Below are 21023 nucleotides of genomic sequence, written 5' to 3'. Positions count from 1 at the left end.
ACTTGTGTCTACTTGACAGAATCTAGAATCATTGAAAAGACAAGTTTTTGACATGCTTGTGAAGGATTATTTAGATTTGGCTAGTTGAGGTGGGAAGAGTCACCCTAAATGTAGGTGGGATCCTAAACTGAATGAAGACAGTAACCTGAATAGAATTATTCATTGTTCTCTGCTTCCCAGCTGTGGATGCAATGTGACTAGCCACCTGCCCCTGCCACCACACCTTCCCTGCCAGAGTGCATTGCAGCCCCTGGAATAGCACATCAAAGTCATCTCTGCCTTCCTTAAGTTGCTTTTTTCTGGGTGCAGCAACAAGGTAAATAACTACAAGACTCTGGATGGGGAATCATGAAGTGGCTCTAGCATTTAGAGAAGAGAAAAAGCAATGTCTTCTAGTGGAATTAGGAAAGTGTTCTTGAGTTTAGGCTGTGGTAAACAGGAGACACATGGGGCACAGAGGCACAAGGGACAAGATTGTGCTAGGGGAGTGACCTGATGTTGAGAGGTGGAATAGAACATAGAAGTTCAGAAGGGCTAGGTGCAGAGTTACCTACTTGGATCAACAATTAGCAGCCACTTCTTCTGAGAGAGAGAACTGACTAGGATTTAGAAGTTAATGAGCCATTTAGCACTCCCTCCCCTTGTTGCTTTAATCTACCAAGTCTGCCATATTTTGTCAAGAATCCTATAATCATTTCCTTGGTGAAATATGGCAGACTATAGCTTAAACCATGCAGATTTCTTCTCTTGTATTTCTCTTGGTCAGAAAGCCTAATATCAAGGAAGATTTGGTATTCGATGAAGACTCAATTTCTTGTTTTTTGAGGGCATTTTTTATAGTTTATTTACAGGACAGAAGGGTCAAAGGAGCTCTAGGCAGACAGTTTTATTATAGTGCTAAGTCTATTTCCATTCATAAAGACTGCACACTCATGACCTAAACTCCCCAAAAGACTTTATTTTCTAATATTACCACATAGGGCAGTGTGTTTCAATAAGTGAGTGGCCTACTGTACACAAACTTGCAGATCATAGCAATGACTATATCAATTGGTCCAAGAAATCAAAAAATCAGGTATAAACCTTGGAAACCCAGTGATCTTCCTATGGGGATGTCCCCTACGCAATGTTTCACTCACTGTTTTGGAATAAAGCAGATGTTTATGTCAGCACAAATATTTAAGGAGATTTTCTTGGGAAAGAGATGTGAAGGGATCTTACAGAGGGTGTTGAGGCACGGGTAAAGGCCTAGCAACATGTGGGTGCCCTTAACCCCTATGAGGCCTGAGGGAGGGAATAAGGGAAGGGAGGTTTTCTGGAGCCAGGGAGGGCCAAGACCTTAGTAGCGAAGACAGGATTGTACACACTCACTAGTCATGTTGATTTCTGTAAAGGTCGGAGACTTTAAGAACTAAAAATCTAAAGAACATTGTTCCTTTCCCTGTCAGTCATGACATAATTCCCTGTTCTGGGTTATAAGAGTTGGACTGACCCCAAACATAGAGAGCACCTTTGAAATATTGTATGAGGTAAACTCCTGGCTTCATTCAAAGGCAGAAACTAAAGGGCCTCTTAGCAGGCCCGTGTTCAGCAGAGTCTCATTCATGAGATGCACAGTGGAGATTAGAGCAGTCTGCAGTAGGGGCTGTGCTTCCCAAAGAAGCTCTGAAAAATGAATTTTCTCACTCAGACCCTTTGAGACAGTCCTCACTTACTTCTCATCCACACAATCTAATATGAGGAGCAGTACAGCCTGACACTCAAGAAGAGTCATGAAAGCAATGGTCCGGAAGAGCCTGGAGATTCCCTAGGCCTGAAAGCAATTCCCACCGAACTTGGCCTTCTAAGAGATATCCCTGGAAAGTGAGAGGAAAGTTCCCACCAGGAAACACTTTTGCAAAAGAAATCCATATAGTATAACCACAAAATGCAAAAGCTAACATATTATTTTTTACTGCCACCCTTACAGCTCTTGCTGAAGCTCATAGAAGAAAATGATCACATATGGGCTTTACAGATGAACAATTTCACCAGCTTTTCAATCCCTCCTCCATCAGGCTCAAAATAGGTAACTACAGAAGCAAATGAACCCCTTCCAACGAGCCCAGGGTTGTGAAGAGCCATCACCACCTACACACTGGGCGGCAGGTTCTTTGGAGAGCATTCCACAGGAGTCATATCTGAGTTAGGTGGAAACTGAGAGCTTTCGTTCTGGCTTTGGAGCATACAACGCCATAAATTATCAGCATGCAGTCTACAATTAAGGCCACAGTTTGCTGATAATAATAATGCCTAAATATGCACAGAATTGACTGCTTATTATCTTTTGGAATAGAACTGAAGATGGCCAAGCTATGGTTTGGAGTAACTGAGGCTTTGCTGACTGCAATGAGTGGATTCTAAATTATAATTGCCTCTCTTGCCCACACCCATCAGCACCCAAGCTGCCAGAAGTTCATTCTTGCTTAGAAGTTCCATATTTTGTATTGTTTGGCCCATTATCTTGTCCTCCAGTAAGTGGGATCAGGGATGGAAGTCTCAGTTTGTGACGGTGAGGTGAAAGGACCAGTGTCTGAATCCACAGCCTGTGGAGTTGTTCGCCTAAGAACTCTGCAGAGACAGTCTGCACTAAAAAGTGTCAACCTAATGAGATAAAATCTCTCTCCTGAGAAATCTCAGCTGGAGCAGAAGCAGACAGCAGGAGCATCCAGGAGTAGGCACAAGCTGTGATAGAGGATGGTGAAAGAGTCAGTGAGAAGTGCATCGAAACTAGAGCTTCCCATGGAATGTTGCAATAAGAGCTGAGGCTGCAGAATCATGGAGAAATGGGAATAGAGAGCAGAGTCATCCCTGGCAACTAAACACAGAGAAGTCATTACCAGAAACAACATTCTGTAAGAACACAGAGGACTACCTTCAGCAAGCACTTTATTCCAACTCGGCCAGTCCTCCCCAGTGCCTGTGGTGTATAGAAACTCCGCTTGAACAAAATAGGTCATGATTTGGGGAACTGTTACAGATAACTTGAAACAAACAGGACCTGTTTGGTTTTAGTATCTACTGAGCACAACATTATAATATAATACACTATAGCATTTATATCCACATACATATACCTTAGGGCTCTTTGAACCTATACATGACCTCATGGACACACGAGAACATGTGCTGTTAATTGGCATTCAGTGTTTAGATAGATACCACCCTGAGATGGTCCTTGGTATGGAGTTCTGGCCATGTGGAATTTCCCCACCTGAGAATCAGCAAAAAGTACAAAAAGCAATGCCCATGGATTATGATTGCTACAATACTCCTTGTCATAAAGAGCATCACAAGGTCACAAGTATGTCCTAGGTAGAAATTGCACTGCTGTTTACAGGGGCAGCAATTCTCCTAAAAAGATTCTCTGGTTGACTGGTCACCAAAGTAACAGTGAATGTGGGGAATTTCTGACAGTACAAGGTCTTGTTCTCAGCCTTGTAGACATTCATAGCCATCCATTTGGTCATCTCAATTGCATCCCCACAATGGGCAAACCTATGGCAGGTCCCACAGGACACCTTTCTAACGTAGCTTAGACAGAACTTCTACCCATATCTGGTCTTTTCTGACTCCTGCATTTGTAATGGACCTGAAATTATTAATGCAGCTTAACCACTAGTCCTCAAAAGTCTGCTGAGAGATATTTTCAAATGTATCAAGCAGTGCATAAAATCTCCAGTGAAAACCAACTGTAACAACAGGATGGACATCTAGAAACCAGAAGGCAACTTATTAATTTACATAGACAACACCACCACCAGGTGGCAGATGTGCACATTGATCAGAGCCTGCCTCCCAGCGAGAGGTACACAGAAAGTCATACACACTCCACTTGGCTGTTTAGTTCAAGTGGATTAAAGAAAGGGGGCAGATAGATGTGCTGGGGGCAGATAGTGAGTTTTGTGCATTCATTTGCTCATCTTCAGTTCACCTCCACGATGGGCAAGCTCTGCCAGGCCCCACGGCTCTGTCACACAGCTTAGACAGGTACTACTACCAGATCTGCTCTTTACTGTCCCCTGTATTTGTAATGGGGTCTGGAGTTATTAATGCTGCTGTCCATTAACTCCTTGAAAGTCTATGGAGAGGTATTTCCAAATGTATCAAGTACTATATAAAATTCCCAATGAAAATATAACGGTTTTATAATAATAGATTTACCCCACTACCTTAAGATCCTCTATATCCTGACTTGTTTTTATAATCCTTGTCCTAGCCAGGCATAATAAAATTAATTATTCCTCCCTTACTAAATTAACCCAGATTTTGGCATGGCCTCTTTGAGATTATTTCTGGGTTGCTTTGTTTAGTTTGATAAATTTCCAACTCTCTGTCACACAGTCACAATTCCTTCATCATGCCAATGCGCAGTTCACTCCACTACAGAGCTGACAATATCTGTCATCATTTCTGCCCCTCAGTCCTTGAAAGATCCTTTACTATTTTCTTCAAGGATCAGCTGCTGCATAGCACAGAGTTATTAAGAAGCAATATGTTTTGTATAGTCTGCAGAATGATCTATAATAGCATATTTTCAATTTTGAATGAGCAAGTTTATAAGCACATTGCAAGTCAAAGTTACATAGTAAGTAGAAATAGGTAGATGAGAGATGGATGAATAGATAGATAGATAGATAGATAGATAGATAGATAGATAGATAGATAGATAGATAGACAGACAGACAGATAGATAAAAATGCCAAACACTAAACCAGGTGCTGAAAACATGCTGCAGAAATTGAGATGTTGAGGCAGCCAGCTCAATAATTGAACTTTCTCTCCATAGCTGAACTTCCTGTGGCTGAATATCTGGCCTCTCTGGGACTATGGACACTTTTACATCATGAAATAAATAACAGTAACATCCACTGGAAATAGTTTACCTTCTAGCTTCTCTCAAGTGCCCAGTGTTTTTACTTGGGGGCTATTTTATCTTCTCTCTGTTACAGCACTAAGGAGACAGCTCATTGACAGATAAGGAGCTCTGGAGAGGACTTTGAGATAAGCATGTTTGGTTCTGAAATTCAGTGGGTGAGGAGCACAACCCCAGTTCCAGAACTCGATTCTCAGTGAGCTCAAACAGCACATGACAATTCACTAATGTAATGTACTTTACACAGAACAATATAGCAAGGAGAGCCTGCACGGTGGAGTGCCATCACTTTAGCGTCCATAATATTTCTTAAACGCTATTCATACACTGACTTCTAGCTAGAGCCATACTTCCTATTCTTTCCAATGTCTGGAGCCAGAGATCTGATTTGCAATTCAACTGCATTTCCCAAGAGACTCTAGGCAAATCACCTAACCCTCTGGGCTTCAATTTCCTTCCGTGTAAAATATGTAAAGTAGCAGCCATACCTCTGGAGGCTGCTGTGAATGAGGTAATCAAAGAATGCATGCAAAAGTGGTATCTATTAGCAAATAGGGCATTGGGAAATAGAGACACCTAGATAATTTGCACAGCATTTGTCACACCTAAATTCAACTCTTGTTAATTAATGCTCTCTGCAACCTTCTTCTAGGTCAGAAGCATCAGGATCTTATCAACAGTCTATCCTATAAATTATTCTATTATAAATATTAAAATAAAATTGGGGTTAGGGAGTTATCTCACTCAATAAAGTAATTACCTTGCAACATGAAGACCTGAAAGCAAGCCTTAGAACTTACAATTTGAAAGACAGGCATGATTACATGTGCTGTATCACAAAATCAGGGAGACAGAACAGGTAGATTCCTAGAGCTCACTATCCAACCAACCTAGTGTATTTGGCCAGTTCCATGCCAGTAGGAGAGGTAAATGTTGCTTGAGGAATGGTTCCCAGAGTTATTCTCTGGCATACCATATAAGTACACATAAATATGAATACACACACGTGGGCACATACATGGGCATAAACACATGTACAAGTGACAAATACATATTTGTAATATGTATTTATGCAATTTGTATATACATAATATGCATGTATGTACAATTTTTTATTAAAATGACAATGTGTTAAAAATGTCATTGGTCCTCTTAGGATACTTTATTCCAGAAAATCCTTATGAGTAATTAGCCTTCAGTTTTTAAACTCCCTGTTATAAACCTTGGAAACCAAATTCCTCATCCTTTGGGATTTCTGAGTGAAAACTGGAGAAAATATTCTCACAATTCCTGGTCTACATGCCCTGCATTTGAGGAAGCCAACAGCCCACACTCTTGCTTTAATCAAGACTTCTGGAACAATCTTCCCATGATCTCTCCAAAAGGCTGGTATTAGACTTTTCCCTCTTGGTCATCTCTTATTGTTGCCTCCTTACTTAGCCTGCTGGGGTCTTGTGGGAGTCATAAACATCACCTACCCCTGAAACGATAAATGGTTCGTCATAACTTCTTCCCATAAAGCTGCTGAATGTACAGCATGTGAGCACATGTCCAAGGCTAAAGTCCCATCCTGACTATCCCGAGAGGCCTCAGTCCCTTGCCAGGCCCTCATCTTTCCAGACCATTGGTTTCCCACAAGAGACAGAGATTTTGTCCTTCTCCCATTATCCAAAGCATACGGGAAAATTTGTGATTATCCTTCATAGATGCGTGAAAATCTTGACATGATCATCATCACTGTCTTATACTCAACAAAGAGAATCCTCTGACATTTGAAGTTAGTTAACAGGAAATTCTTTTGGATACCTGAGTATCCAATAGTATTTCAATAGTATGTCTTCTGTAAGAATGGGAAAGAGAAAGAGGAAGAGGATGAGGAAGCTGAGGAAGAGGATGGGAAAGATGAAGAAGAGGATGGGGAAGAAGGGGAAAGGATGGGGAGGAAGAGGAAGAGGAGGAGAAAGACCACCTTAGCAGTCTTGTTAACAAAATTAGTTCAGTAGACCGAGGTGATGATGCTCTTGGCGTCAGCTTCAGGGCAGGCCTGGTATTTCACACACAAGATTTAGAGACACCCAGCAGCTATTTATGAAACTGAAAAGAGGGGAAATTTACACAGCTCAGAGAAGTTTCTTCGGAGAAATCGTGCCAGGTACACGTTTTATATTTTCACCTACTACACAAACAAGTTTCCTAAAATATGAGAACTAATTTAACACCAGTGATATATACTAACAAATCAAAGGCTCTCATATCACATGAAGATTTCAAATGTTAACTGAAATGAGGTTCATGCATTTATGTATATATACATATATATACATTATGCATGTAATACACATATACATGATTTATAGAGAAAACTAAACTTTGTTAATGTTCAATTAAATCTGGTAGTCATATCATAAAACAAGGCAACGTCCACTTCTGTATAGAAATTGATATCTTTCTTCATCAGGTCAGGGCTGCCAATATGGTTCAGTGGAGGAATAGAAAACCATCTAGTATTTTCTAAAAGTTTCTACTCTGCTTATAGTTAATCTTCTAACCCTGCTAAAAGTCATTGTTAAATTGGAATAGAATCCTACCATGAAAGAAAAAGTTAGATGATGACTGGATAGATCTAGGTTGCTGATGGAAGTGCAATATATATTCATATATATATATATATATATATATATATATATATATATATATTAAGACTTGGGGGAAAATATCTCACTTTCAAAAGTTAAGCCCAGAAATCACCACAAAATTAACTTTATATGTAAAAAATCCCTAAATGCCTCCTGGCTGATCCTTAGGAAGGAAGAGGTAGACTCAGACAAGCAAATGTTCACTAAGAGAAAAAAGGTGAGGCAGCAGTTATGGGGTAGATTGGAGACACCATGGCAAAGCATTTCAAGTGTCATTTTAAAGGGGATATTTCTATACTTAATAAAATTCTATCTGAGACACTTGAATAATGTTAAACGCAAATACAGATTTACTAAGAAAGACGTCCTTGTGGTTTTGCACCTGGGCTTGTCTTTCATTGACTTCAATGATATGAATAAACACAAAGAAGAAAAACATCAGGTGTAATGATCAATGAAAAAAGAGTTTATAGATTTTTTGCTTTCTTCTCCCAAACTGAGGGGAAATTGGGTTTAAATTAGCTCAAATAAAAACAGAAATTGTATGTTGGCCCAAAAGGCAATCTGAAGCTTTTTTTTTTAAAAAACCCAATCTTTATAATGGCCCCTGAATAGATATTATACATGCTATGCTATCTCAGTTATAAGACAGTGGTTTGCCAAGTTAGTACCACTGCTCCCCAGTACTATTGCAACCCCTTGTTTTCAATATTACATCTCTGGCACTCAGTGTGGACTTCTTTCTCCCTCTTCTGTAAAGCTTTGTGATGACATCAGACCCATGTCTGCAAATTGAAGATTTGTGTTCTCCTCCCCAAGCTCATATGTAGAAGTCTTAATTCCCAGAATAATGGCATTAAGAAATGGGCTTTGAGGAAGCAATTCAATCTTTAGGGTGGAATCCTTATGGATAGGATAACTGCCCTTCTAAGAAAACATATGCAAACACACTGTTTTCGTTATTTGGCCTATCATGATAAAATTAGAAAGTGACCATATACAATAAGAGTGCTCTTGGTAGATATCAGTGTTGTCAGCACCGCAATCTCAGATTTCCCAGTGTGCATAATTTTGAGAATATAATTACTTTAAGACAAACAGCTTATGATATTCTGCTATGCCAGTCCAAATTCCTTAAGAAACACACCAGGATCCTCCAGGTTGATTTTTCCATCACAAAATCTTTAGCTTCCATGATCCTGCTGTGTAAGGCAACATTCTCAGATTCCAGGACTTTGGACATGTACATGTACACTGGTAAGAAGGGAAGTTGTTGTAAACAAAGTCGGTGTGGTGATTGGAAGTAGGTTGCATGAGCCCTTATCAAAAAGAGAATTCTAGATTTTTTACCACAACCTAATTAAGCTATACAGAAAAGCAACATAATTAAACTTACATATGTAAAAGACTGCACTAACCTCTGTAAAGAGGGATTTAAAGAGTGGCATGGTGGGTATAGGTTCTAGAATAGTCAGAGGTATGTATAGCCATCCAAGGAAGAGATGAGGGAAACATACCAAATTGGTACCAGGTAAAGAGTTGGATTCTGCACATATGTTAAAGAGAATGATACCAACACAATTTTCTGATAGACTCAAAGTGCTCACAGAAAAAAGGAGTCAATAATGATTTCGTTTGTATCTGAGAAGCTATGAGGATAAAGTTGCCACCACCTTAAATGAAGCCTTCATAAGGAATTGGTTTGAAGGAAGGTGTTATGTTAGAATTGTGCCTTCAGTTCTGGCTATGTTCATTTTATCATGACATTTAGACATCCAAATAGTGATATTGAGTAAGACAGTGGATTTAAGACTTTGAAGTATAGGGGGAAATTCTGACCTAGAAATATAAATATGACAGTACAAGAATTATCAGCATTTTGATATTTTTAGCCTAGAGACTGGGTGGGAGTCAAGGGAATAAATTAAAAACAAATAAGAGATGATCAGGAGCTAAATTCTGGCAAGTTCATGCTAAAAGAACAGAGGGGGATGAATAAAAGGGGAAGGGATAAAATACATACATACATACATACATACATACATACATACATACATACATACAGTTGGTTGAAAGAGAAATGAGACTAAGTGAGCCAAGGATGATGAATTGTTATCAGAGGCAAACCATCACAGCTCTGTCCCAGGTCAAAGCCAATGGGCAACACAACACAATGTTTGTGTAGTTCTCTCCATTTGCTAAAAATCAATGGCCTATTTCCAGCTTCTATCTTATTTGAAATCTCAGAGGGTAGATTTCAGTAGACCTCTCCAACCATACATGTTTCTGGCATGCTGTTATTGAATGATTATGGTTTGGGGAGTTATTAGAAAATTGCATACATAAGAGTAATAAAATCCACTTTAAATTTTGGAAGAGTAGAGTATACTCCCTAAAAGAGGCCATATCTTCAGACATACCAGAGGATCCACTGAACTCAGCATTTGTTAAGAACCACCCCCAGGTCCCACAGCAGCTGCTGGGGGTCAGTAGACTCTGGGACTCACCATTCCCTCAAAACCCCACCCGCCAAATATCAATCCCCTTCTGCCTGGTCCTTTCTTTTGGGGCAGAGTGCAAGCCAGAGTGCTCCCTGGAAAAGGCTATATCTTCAGACATACCAGGGGATCCACTGTACTCACAACATTTAACATCATATCCTGAAGCATACCAGAAGAACCACTATACTTAAAATATTTGATACCACATCCTGAGACAACCCAGGAGATCTACTGCTCCCAAGGTATCTGACACCACAACTGGAGACATCCCAGGAGATCCACTACACCCAGGACAACACAGCTTGAAGGCATCCCTGGAGTACATCTGTATACAGGGCAACCGGGCAATTGACACCACAGTCTGAAGATCTCACAGGGACTCTGAGGCATGGAGGACAACTGATGCAAAAGACTGAAAGCCTTTCTGGAGTGTAGCTGCACACAAGGAAACAGAAACCACAGTCCTTTGACTATCCCATGCCCCAAGAACAGCTTCACACAGGACAATAGTGTGTCTGCTCCTCTGAAGACCCAACAGTCTGAAGGCATCCCAGGAGATCTACTACAGTCAGGTCAAAAAGTCAGCAGCTTCTCTGCCTCTCTAAATACCCTCCAGTTGAAAGGGCCCACAGGAGGCTGCTACAGCCAGGTCTACAGACATACCAGGAGACCTGTAGCAACCTAAGCACAAAAGAAGCAGACTCCAGACAGAATCACCCAGATCAGCACATACTAGGGATAACCAGATGGCAAGAGGCAAGCTCAAGACCATAAGCAACAGAAGCCAATATTTGCGAGCATCATCAGAGGCCAGTTCTCCCACCACACCCACCCCTAAATACACCAAAACACCTAAAACTCAGGAATCTGACCTAAAATCCTATCTCATGAAGATAACAGAGTCCTTTAAGGAGGATATAAATAACTCAATGAAGGAAATACAGGAAAACACAGGTAAACAGGTAGAAGCACTTAAAAAAGAAATAAATACCTTAAAGAAATATAGGAAAATAAAATCAAACAGGTGAAGAGATTGCATAAATCAGTCCAAGACCTAAAAGTGGAAGTAGAAACTGTTGTTATTAATCTCAGATATTAATATCAGATATCAGTTGTTAATAAATTTAGATATATTGCCTCATCCATGGGGAAAGAACACACCAAACCAACACCAACACTGTTCCACATGGTGATATTTTAATGGGGGAATGAGACAAGGGGAAGGGGCAAGAGAAAGAAGAGAAAAGAGGGTGAGGGGGCAGGGAATCTGCCTTTTATTTGGAATATGACATAAAGGTACCCAGGTGGAGGTGCAAATTGAGCCAAAAGGTCTTCTGGGAATGTATGGCCATTGCCATGGCAATAGTGGCCAAACAGTGTCCCTCTAAAGGCAATTCCTGATACCAACAGAAACAATAAAGAAAACACAAATGGAGGCAGACCAGGAAATGGAAAGCCTATGAAAGAGGTCAGAAACTGCAAACGTAAGTATCACCAACAGAATACAAAAGATAGAAGAGAGAATCTCAGGTATAGAAGATACGATACAAGAGATGGACAAAAAGATCAAAGAAAATTCAAAACATAAGAAACTTCTAAACCAAAATATCCAGGGAATTCAGGACAAAATGAAAAGACCAAATCTAAGATTAATTGGAATAGAAGAGAATGAAAATTCACAGATCAAAGGACCTAAAAATGTCTTCAACAAAATCATAGAAGAAACTTCCCCAACCTAAAGAAAGAGATGGCCATAATGGTACAAGATGCCTACAGAATACCAAATAAATAGGACCAGAAAAGAAAATCCTCTCGTCACATAATAATCAAAACACTAAATGCACAGAACAAAGAAAGAATACTAAAAGCTGCAAGGGAAAAGAGCCAAGTAACACACAAATGCAGACCTATCAAAATTATACCACACTTCTAAACAGAGACTATGAAAGCCAGAAGAGCCTGGTCAGAGGTCACGCAGAATCTAAAAGAACACAAGTGCCAGCCAAGGCTACTATACTTAGCAAAACTCTCGATCAACATAGATGGAGAAACCAAAATATTCCAGGACAAAACAGATTCAAACAGTATCTACCAAGGAAGTCCTACAGAGGATCCTAGAAGGAAAACCCCAATACAAGGAAGATACCTATACAAAAGAAAAGACAAGATATTAAGCATCTCACAACAAAGGCAAAAGGAGAAAACCACAAGCACATAAAGTTACCTACAAAAGAAATATGACAGGAACCAACAATCTGTCTTTAATATTTCTCAATATTAATGGATTCAACTCCCCTATAAGAAGACATAAGCTAAGAGACTGGATATGCAAACAAGATCCAGCCTTTTGCTGCATACAAGAAACACACCTCAATAACAAAGACAGATATTGTCTCAGAGTAAAAGGATACAAAACGGTCTTCCAAGCAAATCGTCCCAAGAAACCAGCTGAAATTGTCATCCTAATAGCCAATAAAATAAACTTCAACCAAAAGTTATCAAGTGTGATGAGGAAGGACACTTCATATTCATCAAAGGGAAAATCCACCAAGAGAAAGTCTCAATTCTGAGCATCTATGCCCCAAATGCAAAGGCACCTACATTCATAAAAGAAACATTAGTAAAGCTCAAACATACATTGAATCCCACCCAATAAGAGTAAGAGACTTCAACACCCCACCATTGGACATGGGTCATTGAAACAAAAACTAAACAGAGACACAGTGAAACTAATAGAAGTTATGAACCAAAAGGATTTAACAGATATCTATAGAACATTTCACCCTAAAACAAAAGAATATACCTTCTTCTCAGCACCTCATGGTACCTTCTCCAAAACTGACCATATAATTGGTCACAAAACAACCCTCAACCAATACAAGAAGATTGAAATAATCCCAAGGACCTTATCAGACCACCATGGCCTAAAGCTGCTCTCCAATAACAACAAAAGCAACAGAAACTCACATATATGTGAAAACTGAACAACTCTCTACTCAATGATAATTTGGTCAGGGATGAAATAAAGAATGAAATTAAAGACTTCATGGAATTTAATGAAAATGTTAACACACCATACCCTAATTTATAGGACACAAGGGAAGCAGTGCTAAGAAGAAAATTCATAGCACTAAATGCCCTGGTAAAGAAACTAGAGAGATCTTACACTAGCAACTTAACAGCACATCTGAGAACTCTAAAACAAAAAGAAGCAAACTCATGCAAGAGGAGTAGAAGGCAGGAAATAGTCAAACTCAGGGCTGAAATCAACCAAATAAAAACAAAGAGAACAATACAAAGAACCAGCAAAAGCAAAAGCTGGTTCTTTGAAAGAATCAACAAGATAAAGAAAACCCTAGCCAAACTAACTGAAAGGCCCAGAGGCAGTATCCAAATTAACAAAATCAGAAATGAAAAGGGAAACATAACAGCAGAAACAAGGAAATTCAGAAAACCATCAGACACTAATACAAAAGCCTATACTCAAAAAAAAAAAAAAAAAACCTGGAAAATCTAGATGAAATGGATGATTTTTCTGATACCGAATACCAAAGTTAAATCAAGAGTAGATAAACTTTCTAAATAGGCTCATATCCCGTAAGGAAATAGAAGAAGGCATTAAAAACCTCCCAACCAAAAAAAGCCCAGGAACAGATGGATTTAGTTCAAAATTCTACCAGACCTTCAAAGAAGACCTGACAACAATATTCCTCAAACTATTCCATAAAATAGAAAGAGAAGGAACACTACTCAATTCATTCTATGAAACCACAATTACTCTGATACCTAAATCACACAAGAACCCTACCAAAATGAGAGCTTCAGACAAAACTTGCTAATGAATATAGATGCAAAAATACTCAATATAATTCTTGCAAACCAAATCCAAGAACACATCAAAACCATCATTCACCATAATCAAGTAGGTTTCATCCTAAGGGTGCAACATTGGTTCAATATCCAAAAATCCATTAAAATAATCCACCATATAAAAGAACTCAAAATACTCAAATGATCATCCCATTCAATGAAGAAAAAGCATTTGACAAAAAACAACACCCCTTCATGTTAAAATTATTGGAGATAGCAGGAATTCAAGGCCATACCTAAACATAATAAAAGCAATTTACTGCAAACCAACAGCCAACATCAAATTAAATAGAGAGATACTTGAAACAACCCCACTAAAATTTGGGACAAGACAAGGATGCTCACTCTCCCCATATCTAGTCAACATAGTATTGAAGTGCTAGCTAGAACAATAAGATAACAAAAAGAGATCAAGGGGATACAAATTGACAAAGAAGAATTAAAGCTATCACTACTTGCAGAGGATATGATAATACACATAAGTGATCCCAAAAATTCTACCAGAGAACTTCTCCAGCTGACAAACAACTTCGCAAAGTGGCTGGATATAAAATTAACTCAAATAAATCAGTAGCCTTCCTTTATACAAATGATAAACAGGCTGAGAAAGAAATTAGGGAAACAAATCCCTTTACAGCAAGCACAGATAATATAAAATATCTTGGGGTAACTCTAACCAAACAAGTGAAAAATCTTTATAATAAGAACTTCAAGTCTCTCAAGAAAGAAATTGAAGATCTCAGAAAATGGAGAGATCTTCCATGCTCTTTGATTGGCAGAATTAACATAGTAAAAATGGTCATCCTACCAAAGGCAGTCTACAGATTCAATGCAATCCCCATCAAATTCTCAACACAATTCTTCAAAGACATGGTAAGAGCAATTCTCAAATTCATCTGGAAAGGCAAAAAACCCAGAATAAAGAAAACAATTCTTAACAATAAAAGAATGGCTGGGGAAATCACCATCCCTGGCCTCAAGCTCTATTACAGAGTAATAGTAATAAAAACTGCATGGTATTGGTACAGAGACAGACAGGTTGATCAATGGAATTAATTCAAGACCCAGAAATAATACCACACACTTACCCACACCAAATCTTTGTCAAAGCCAAAAATATACAATGGAAAAAGGTAAACATCTTCAATGAATGGTGATGGTCTAAATGAATGTCTCTATGTAGAAAAATGCAAATAGAACCATGTTTTTCACCATGCACAAGGCTCAAGACCAAGGTGATTAAGGATCTCAACATAATACCAGATACAGTCAATCTAATATAAGAGAAAGTGGGAAAGAGCCTTGAACTCATCTGCACAGGCAGAAATTTCCTAAACAGAACTCCAATGGCTCATGCTCTAAGATCAAGAAATGTTAAATGGGACCTCATGAAATTGGAAATCTTCTGTAAGGCAAAAGATATAGTCAATAAGACAAATCAGCATTCTACTGATTGGGAAAAAAATCTTCACTTACCCCACACCTGATAAAGGGCTAATATCCAAAATATATAAAGAACTCAAGAAGCTTACCACCAAAAAAACCAAACAACCCAAACAAAAATGAGGTCAGAACCAAACCGAGAATAGCAATAGAGGAATCTCAAATGGCTGAGAAGCACCTAAAAAAATGTTCATAGTGATTAGAGAAATGCAAATCTAAACAACTTTGAGATTCCACCTTACACCAATCAGAATGGCTAAGATCAAAACCTCAGGTGACAACCTATGGTTGTCAAGGATGTGGAGAAAGAGGAAGACTGCTCCACTTCTGATGGGATTGCAAACTGGTATAATCACTCTGGGAATCAATTTGGAGGTTCCTCAGAAAATTGGAAATGGACCTACTTAAGATCCAGAAATACCACTCTTGGTAATATACCCCAAAGATGCCCCATGTTCATACTATGTTCATAGCAGCCTTGTTTGTGATAGCCAGAAGCTGGAAACAGCCCAGATGTCCCACAACAGAAGAATGGATACAGAAAATCTGGTTCACTTATACAATGAAATACTACTCAGCTATTAAGACTGAGAGCATCCTGAATTTTGTAGGCAAATGGATGGAACTAGAAAATGTCATCCTGAGTGAGGTAACTCAGACCAAAAAGGACATGCATGCTATGTTCTCATTAATAAGTAGATATTAGCAAAAATAAGTAAATAAAATAAAAGGACAGAATACCTAAGATACAGTCCACAGAACTCTAAAAGGTCAATAAACTGAAGGGCACAAGTGAGGATGTCTCAGTTCCGCTTTGGAGAGAGAAGAAAGCAATCACAAGTGGGGAGAAAGGGAGGGAGAGAGGGAAGGAAAGGGGATGAGAGTGGGAGGAGAGGGGAACATGATCTGGTATTGGGTGTGGGAAAAGGACCGAAGCTCTGAGGGCCAGCAGAAAAATATCAAAACAGGCAACCTGGGGAAGAAGGAGGTTGGGAGAACCCTCTAGAATGTACTAGAGACCTGGGAAGTGAGAGACTGTCAAGACCCAAAGGGGGGAACTTTAGATGAAAGGCCCTATAGTGGGGAGGGGGAATTTATTGAATCCACCTCCAGCAGAAAGACAGGGCATCAAGTGAGGGATGGGGTTGCTATCCCACAGCCAAAGTTCTAACTCATAATTCTTCCTGTCTGAAAGTAATGCAGGGATGAAATGGAGAAGAGCCTGAGGAAAAGAAAGTCCAACAACAGGCCCAAAATGGGATCCAGCTAAAGGGGAGGCCCTAAGACCTGACAGCATTACTGAAGCTATGGGGTATTCACAAAAAGGGACCTACCATGACTGCCCTCCAAAAAACCCAACAAGCAGCTGAAAGAGTCAGATGCTAATACACACACCCAACCAACAAACAGAAGCTGCTGACTGCTCTGGTTGAATTAGGGAAGAGCTGTGGGAAGCTAAGGAGGAGAGCAACCCTATAGGAGGACCAGCAGCCTCCATTAACCTATTCCCCTGAGATCTCTCAGACACTGGATCACCAACCAGGCAGCATACACCAGCTGAGATGAGACCTCACAATATAGCAGAGGACTGACAGGTCTGGACTCAGTCAGAGAAGATACACCTAACCCTCAAGAGATTAGAGGCCCCAGGAAGTTTAGAATTCTGGTGGGGTGGGTGGGGACATCCTTGTGGAACTGGGGGAGTGCGGGGAGGGGCTGAGGAAGTGGTATGGGATGTGGAACTCTTGGGAGTGGACCAGGAGGGGAATAAAATCTAGAGTGTAAAAATAAATAAATAAATAAATAAATAAATAAATAAATAAATAAATAACAAAACAAACTTCAGAAGAGTCACTCTAAAGTCCTGTAGAAGGGTCTCAGAAATGACCGAAAGAAAACCAAATGACACGATTTGAGAGATTCAGAGATGAAAAGAGAAGCCAGGGGAAGGGCACATAGAAAGCACAATTGATTAGGCTAAATAGCCAATCAAATGAGCCGAAGTAGAGAACCTGTGTTCAAGATGACCAGCAAATATCTAAGTGAGCAAAGAGCTGATAGTTTTGTCACCGGGAACAATTTTCAAGAAATCAAATTTCTCAGTCCCACTTTTGTAGATTTGGATTCTGGCGGTCTGAGGCAAGGATTGGTACTCTTGGCAAATTGCCCAAATTAATCTTTTCCAGACGTCTGTGTTGTAACCTGCTCTGAGCAACACTGATGTAAGCATTTATTGAGCCTCGGGGAGAATCTGTGATTCTCATTCTCTTGAGAAATGTTTTGTGACTTCCTACAGTATACCACATATTGTGCTAATTTACAAAGATGCAAAAAGGGACCGAGAGATGGACAAGTACCTATGCTGTCAACCAGAGCAGAGGACAGACACCCAAACTCATCATCGTTCATTCTGAGAAGGGCTTTGAGAAAAAGCAGAGCCCTGTGAGAATGCAGAAAAGTGGAGCTGGCTCACTGCAGAAAATTAGCAAAGTCTCACACAGGAGCAATATCTGAGCTGAGACTAGGAGGCTGAGTAGACTGCCTGGGAGTTAAGTCAGCAAAGAGGGTAAAGACCAGAATTGGAAGAGGCAAGCAAGACCTCCCAGAAGCCAACATGAAGTCAGACATCAGAGAGGGTAACGAGCGGGAAGAGGCAGGGTCAGAAACCTGCAGCTAATGCAGAAAAGGAAAGGATGGTCCAAGTGTTCAACTGCAGGGCGCCCACATAGCAACGGGGGAGACTGAAAGGCAACTTACAGAAAGACAGAGGGTTTATTTTGGCTCACAATGTGTGGAAATACAGTCTATACCAGAAGGAATGGTGTGGTGGTGGGAGTAAGGTAGCTCACTGCATTGCATCCACAGCCAGGAAGCAGAAGGACAATTGCTGGGGTCCCTCCTTCCTCACTTTTATTCAGTCCAAGACCTCAGCCCATTGTGATAGGGCTACCAGCAGTCCTATCTTCCCATCTCAATGAAACTTCTCTGGAAACACCCTCAAAAGCATAGCCAAAGCTGTGTCTCCCAGGTGACTACAGATCCAGTCAAGTTGACAATGAAAATGAACCATTTTAGCTGTAGGGTATGCAACTGGGAAACTGTATATAGGGTATAATTGCAAACTCTTTATTTGAGGGCTACCCCTGCAAAGTCTTATTGAATGAACTTTCCCATTTGGTGCCAAAATGGGTATTTATTTATTTCTGCTCAGAAGCTTCTGAAAAAAACAACAACAAAATATCTCTAGAATAAAATACATACTTTTGATTGATTGGTAGGGAAAAGCCAGGAAGTCACCCTGAATTCCAACTGTTCTATAGGGAACAGTTCCCAAGCAGTTCTGAAAAATTGTCCCTACCAACACTTCAAACCAAGGGAAAACGTCAAATTACAGATCAATTTTATTTCTTCTGCAGTTAATAGAACCCTATCTAAACTGTCTTTTTCATCTAGTTCAGAAATCTTGCAGCTGTGAGTTTAATGTCACAATGCATGTTCCAGTGGCAATTCAACGAAGAAGGCTGACTCAGATAACAGGAGCACTGTAAGACCCTTATATGGAGTAGCTGTTGAAATTCTGATTGGAATTCTAATTGGATATCCGATGCTTTAATTTAATTCAGGAAAGCATTTAAAGTACCTAGAGAAACCCTGGATTGATCTTCAGCTTGGGAACCCCGTCTACAGAGCAACTCAGAAACAGCCCAATAAGTTTGCCAGAATATGTTCTGCTCTAGCAAGCAGCTAACATGAAGATAGAAACAAGAGTTTACTTACGATGAAGTGAAGGAGAAATGCAGAACCAATTCAGGGGCCTTTATGGGACACCTGGGATAAGACAGGAGAATTCTAAGATTAGGAGAAAGCTCGAATTTGGGTGACATCTGTTAACTACAAGAAATAGAAATGACTCTTCTTACGTCAACAGCCAACAACTGTCAATTCCTCTGAGAGGAATTTCTCTATGCCATGATTTTGACTGAATCTTAATCTTTTTGGGTCTTACATTGGTAACTATAGCTGCTGTGAGCTGATGTGAGCAGCAGCTGTGTATTCCTGAAGTCAGAATTTCACAGCTCTCCTCCCCATCTTCCCACCAGCTCTTACACTTTGTTCACCCTGTTCCCCAAAGATCCTTAAGTATCATATGAAGGGAGGCTGATGTAGATGACTCATCCACAGTGAGCACTCAGAGTTACTTACACTCAGCACTTTGACCAGTTCTGAGTCTTTGCATTAACCACTATCCATTGCCAAAAGATGCTGCTTTGATCCAAGCTGGGGCAGCACAAATCTGAGTATAAACATAAATACTTGCAACATTGTTTGACATGTTTTTAAGTAATGGAGTGAATGTTGCATCATAATTTATGTCATCAAATGAAGATTATTTTATACAGAGAAAATACATTTGCTATATAACATCATACATACATGATGAGTGTCTGTGTGTGTATATACACACACATATATACACATATCATACCAATGACCTACAAAACATAAATAATGCTGTTCTAAAGATAATGATTAAAGAGACTTGGTGAGTCTGCACTTCTATAAAACTTAATTCATGTATCTGAGACACATCATCAAGTAGAAACCGTTGATCTAGAATATAATGGATTTAAATTAAGTGTATGTCCAAAAAGCTTCTAAATAATACATGGAATTTATAACTGTTAGAATTTAACACTGCTTAATTTGCTTCAACCGCCTGTTTAAAAATCCATGTTGAAATTTAATTGCCATGGTGATGGCACTAAGAAATGAATAGGCCATGAGGATTCTGTCCTCATAAATTGATTAATGTCACTATGACAGGAATGGATAAGTCATCTTGGGAGTGGGTTGCTGATCAAAGAATGGAATTTGGCTGCATTTTGTAGTTCCTGTGTCCTCTTTTCTTTTGCTTTCGGTAATGAGCGACAGAATTAGAGCCTTCACTAAGGATTGTGCGGTGCACTTAGACTTTAGAAACATATACCAAGCAAACCTCTACCACTTAGAAATTACCTAGTCTCAGCTATTGTTATAACAACAATAATGAACTGTGATATTATTAATACCCAGAATTATCAGGCAAAACAGCACTAAGACTCTGATAAAGAAAAGCCATGCCATGAATCCAGGGACATTGACAGTCTCTCAGAACATTCCATCCAGGCTGCAGTGCCTGTATTGTTTATGTTAACAATATTTTGTTCACAATATTCTCACTTGTATTAAGGTACAGCTCTTAATTTGACAAGTCTTACAACTTTTCAACAAAAATATAGCTTTTTTAAAAAAACCTGATTATTTCTAGTATTTATTGAAAGAATGTATCTTTGTGATTTTTGTAAAAGCCCTCTTGGAAATCACAATACAATTTAGCGAAGTTCCTTAGAGATGAATCTCTAATTTGAATAAGACAAATTATACTTATATATTTCATATGTCTATTTGTATGAATGTAAATTTTCATGTGTGTATGTGTGTTTCAGTGTATATATTTAAACTGTTGCCTGGGATCACTTCATATGTAACTAAGACACAATATTTCTTATCTATCTAATTGAAGCAATAAAATTTTAAAAGTGAGCAGGAAAGGGAACATAATTGTGAAAATGTTAGGTCTTGTAGAAATAAGGACTTTATTGTTCCTTGCTGTTTTAC

This window comes from Rattus rattus, chromosome 1 (assembly GCF_011064425.1).
Source record: "Rattus rattus isolate New Zealand chromosome 1, Rrattus_CSIRO_v1, whole genome shotgun sequence".
NCBI classification, from domain to species: Eukaryota; Metazoa; Chordata; class Mammalia; order Rodentia; family Muridae; genus Rattus; species Rattus rattus.
This window is presented reverse-complemented; position numbering follows the sequence as displayed.